We start from the raw sequence: 4,756 nt of genomic DNA on the forward strand, positions 1-4,756 counted from the left end.
TCTTCTTCCTCCTCAAGCCCCTATCACAAGACCAAGCGGATCTCATCCTGCAGAAGATTCAGAGCGGATCTATCTAATCGCATGGCTGGCTGTCGGATGTGATCTATTCTCGTGTCACATCGCTTTCTTTCTTCTCCCTCCATTTTCTTCACTACTACCGCTTCTACACATAAATCAAAGAAGCATTGTGGAATAGTGGCATTTCGTTAATGGCTAAAATGTTCTTAGTGAAAGGGTTGCCGCAAAACCGGCAAACTCAGAGCGGTCTGTGAAAGTGAATAGGAGCATAGCGGCATCATCCAAGCCAAACACGTCTCCTCAGTCAAGGGTCTTCTCGCGCAAATAAGATCAAAAACATAACAACTGATTTCGCTTAATGCATGTCACCCGCCCGCTCTCAATGCAGCAAGTGACTCTCTCTCACAAGATAGAGAAAGATTACCGATTCATCCAATCCAATTTGATCAGAAGTGAGTTCATTGTTGTTGTATAGCGAAACCTTTCCTTGACAAAACCATTCTCAGCTAATAGAAGCCGAGCTATCTATCCAGATCAGGGTTGAACGAAGCGAATGGAAAAGCCAAAGAAAACTTAAATCCATTGCGATTAGAAACCAGTGACTCTACAGCCAGGGCTCGATGGCGATGTAAGATAGAAAGAATGGGGAGTTTTGGCTTCGGTTTCCTCTGTAGCCAGTTTCAATTCCAAATCATTTGCCGACATGCGGACTCACTTCTCTTTTATGGGATGACTTTTATTATCCAAGTTGTCTATTTATGTGGGTGAATCAAGTACAACAAGTCAGGTCAGAGCTTGTGGTGGAAGATTGGGCTCTGCTACGCAGATCCACTCAACTAGGAAAGAAGTACGCATTGCTGACTGACTGTTTGAACGATCCTAGTTACTAGTAGCTAATCAAGTCAGAGTAGGGTGGCCGAGAAGCTTCTTGCCGGTGCCCCCAAAAGCAAAGCACAGACTCTACTCACCCACGCGTTTTCCACCTACGGAGGGAGAAATCATCGAAATATCCTCATCCCCTGAAAGGGAACCCGAAAACAGGACGAGAGTGGATAGGGTGACTAAGGAGGCCGTAAAAATTAGTAGTGCATTTTTGAAAGATAGGATTACAAAAAGGCGAGAGCAGCATAATTGTTAGTTAGGGGTAAGAGGGGACGGGCCCGTATAGAAAGTCAATCCTTCTTTTTCCGATATGCCGCTCCGCAAGCAAGGAGTGCCACGCACGAGCGGAGCGAAAACTAAGCAAGGGGAATTCCGTCATTCCATGGAAAGCATGCGAAATCCTTTGATTGTTTATAGAATCAAAATAACTATATAGTCTTTCTTGTTCCACTTGCAAGGCAAGGAAAATAAAATGTCAGTTTTGTTATTACAACCTTATTTTTTTATGTCAAAGACAAAAAGCTACGCGCAAATTCTCATTGGATCTCGGTTGTTCTTAACAGCGATGGCTATTCATTTAAGTCTTCGGGTAGCACCACCAGATCTTCAACAAGGTGGAAATTCTCGTATTTCATATGTACATGTTCCTGCGGCTCGGATGAGTATAGTTATTTATATCCGACAGCTATAAACAGTTCCTTGTTCCCATTAACAAAACATCCCCTTTTTCTTCGCTCTTCCGGAACCAGTACAGAAATTGGTGATTTTTCTACTTTGTTTACGTTAGTGACTGGGGGGTTTCGGGGAAGGCCTATGTGGGGTACCTTTCGGGTGTGGGATGCTCGTTTAACTTCTGTATTCATCTTGTTCCTTATTTACCTGGGTGCACTGCGTTTTCAAAAGCTTCCTGTCGAACCGGCTCCTATTTCAATCCGTGTTGGACCGATCGATATACCAATAATAAAGTCTCTAGTCAACTGGTGGAATACATCGCATCAACCTGGGAGCATTAGCCGATCTGGTACATCAATACATGTTCCTATGCCCATTCCAATCTTGTCTAACTTTGCTAACTTCCCCTTCTCTACCCGTATCTTGTTCGTTCTGGAAACACGTCTTCCTATTCCATCTTTTCCCGAATCTCCCTTAACGGAAGAAATAGAAGCTCGAGAAGGAATACCACTAAAAACCTAGTTCGCTCTCAAATAAAAACCTAGTTCACTCGCTAAAGCATCCATGGCTGAATGGTGAAAGCGCCCACCAACCTAGAAAGGCAAAATGGGTCAAAAAGTAGGTTCGATTCCTGCCGGATGCACTGCCTCTTAAAGACAGAAACAGAGGAGGGAAAGAAGGTAGTATAGGGAACTTGCTTTTGGATTCTTATCTAAAGTGAATCCCTCTAACACTTCTGTTAGTGTTTTATGAGAAAATCTTTTATAGACACAACAAGTGTGAAAATCCTTAGTCACTAGGCAAGAAAGCTCGATGGGAACAAAAAGGATACAATTAGTTCATAATCAAAAAATGTACAATTTCAAAGGAAAGAAGGAATGGCAAGTTTCCCTCCATTGAACATCAATCAATCTAGAAATAGGTAAAGGAAGGCGTATCACAGGGGTATTTTGCTTTTTTCTATTCACTTCCGTGGGGTTCTAAATTGAGAATATGAACACAAACGAAATCGTATTGAAATTACATAAAAAAAGAAAAGGGAGGAGTAGCTCTTGGTTTAAAGAAAAGGGAGGAGATGGATCGAATTCAGTCTTTTTCCTTTCTTTGATGATCTTCCACACATCTATTTGAATTCCCTGCGAGTGAAGGATTTCTCGTATGGAGAAAAACCTCTTGAGCGCTATCTGATCTTATTTTTGTATTTCAAATATGGGACCTACCTTTTTAATGGGACATCCCGGCAACAGGCCTACTCATGCATGTGGCCAAGTACTCGACCAATCCTCGGAGCGAAGGGATGAACGAATTCTCGAGGTCTGGTTCATTGAGGTCAGCATCACATGAAACCTTTAGCACTTCCGTTCGATATTGGATGGAGTATGGCTGGAAGGTCAGCCTAGCTAGTCTTGTCAATCGGCCCTGACTCGTCTTCTCCTTGGTACCTACCGCTATTGAACTTCGGTACCTATATTCCTGAAACAAGACAGACCTTCATGAAGACCTTCTATTTTGGAATAAGATCGGACATTTCCACATTGAGGTGAAATTACATATGAGGAAAATAATCCTGGACTACGAAAGCTGCCCTTGTGTGGTAGAACCAGGTCTTCCACCGGGCAGTCAGCCAAGTAGTGAAGCCCCTATCTTGATATAGAATAGAAGTGAGTTCACACTAAAAATAGAAGAAGCCCTATGATATTGGAGCCCTGCTATCAATCACTTCGGTAAAGGGATCGAAAGATTATGGTCTGAAATAGAGATTTGAGAGTCCCTCGTGTGAGTACGTGCTGAAGAGCAAGGAGTGAAAGTGCGTTCATCTTTCTTTCTACTAGTTGTTTCCTGCTAATAGTGATTAGTGAGTGCCCCATACATAGCCAATGTCCGCCCATGTTCACATCCAGTCTTCTTTGTACACTAGTGCAGCTTCCAGCTCTATGCTATGTATGGTAGTCGTTTGACTCGGGAATCCCTGATAAAAGCTTTTAGTCCGTGCCTAGCAGTTTCAGCCGTGGTCCAGTCCAGCAGCCTCTTTTCGATCCAAGAGTCGCATGAGAAGAAAGCTTCCGGTTAGCTTCAGTTAGTGTTAGTTAAATAGAACGGGAACCTCGTAACTATGCCAAGCCCGATCTTGGTTCCAATGCTGCAGAGAAAGGTTATGGGTAAAAAGAAGGTCTTTACCCTGGTGTCATTTACTTTCATAAAGCAAATCTTAGTAAATAAATGTGGGTGATCCTACTTAGAATAAGACTTATATTGTGGTGTGAGGTACTAATATAACTCCACTTTATGCGTATAGGAAGGCGGCTGCTTAGAATGCTAAACAGGCCTACTAGATGGCTTATGCTAGAACAAGTCAAGCTCAACAATGCTTAAGCCCAAGGAATGGATGCGTTAAAGACTGGAAATATAGAGTTTATCTCAACCTAACCTATGCAAGCACTTATCCCCTTGCCTTGGATTAGGCACTACAACTATATGTGACTTAGAATCTGACCAGTAACTATACCTTATGAAAAGTAAGCACTAGCTATAGACAGAACTACATAGTCCCGAGTAAGTGGCGCGGAGCGGATTGCAATAAAGCAATAGAGAGTTAGCTACATATATTGAAGTTGAATCTATGCTCTTTGCAAGGCAAAAAGCTATCCAAGATAGTAAGTACTCAGCGGTATACTCCTGTAGCTCCTTGATTCCTTACGCAAGTTAGAGCCTTATGAAAGAGGGAAGACTGCTTATTAATAGGCAACTTTTCTTTAGACATAAAAAAAGACTGCTATTTGAGGGAATGCAGCATGGGCCCTATAACTTGCTTTTCTATTTCCAACCAAAGCTAGAAGAGCAGCGCGTCTATCCTGAGTTTTCGTGTCTAGCTTGCTTGCTCACTTCCTATAACGGCAATCAAAGAAAATCTCGTTCTGATCCTATAACTTAACTAAACTTAACTAAGTAGTAAAGAGAAGATTAGGATGAGTAAGCCCTGACTTCAAGTCTATGTATAGCAACTAGCTATATTACTACTTATTAGTCATACTTTATCTCGATGGACCTATTGCCGCCTATTTAGAATAATAATAAAGTCTTCTATAGTTACTGCCATATTACTCCCATCAGTGAGAATTGTATACATAGGAGAGAACCTTGCGCAAAAAGGGCTTTGCTTTATGGTATAGATTAGGAATTGGAA

General features: G+C 42.1%; 1 pseudogene; it reads left to right on the top strand.

Moving 5' to 3' along the window:
• The first annotated feature begins 791 nt into the window (after positions 1–791).
• LOC123190751 (putative cytochrome c biosynthesis ccmC-like mitochondrial protein) lies at positions 792–2,266 on the top strand (annotated as a pseudogene).
• Positions 2,267–4,756: the final 2,490 nt, after the last annotated feature.

This window comes from Triticum aestivum, chromosome 2A (assembly GCF_018294505.1).
Source record: "Triticum aestivum cultivar Chinese Spring chromosome 2A, IWGSC CS RefSeq v2.1, whole genome shotgun sequence".
In the NCBI taxonomy this organism is placed as follows: domain Eukaryota; kingdom Viridiplantae; phylum Streptophyta; class Magnoliopsida; order Poales; family Poaceae; genus Triticum; species Triticum aestivum.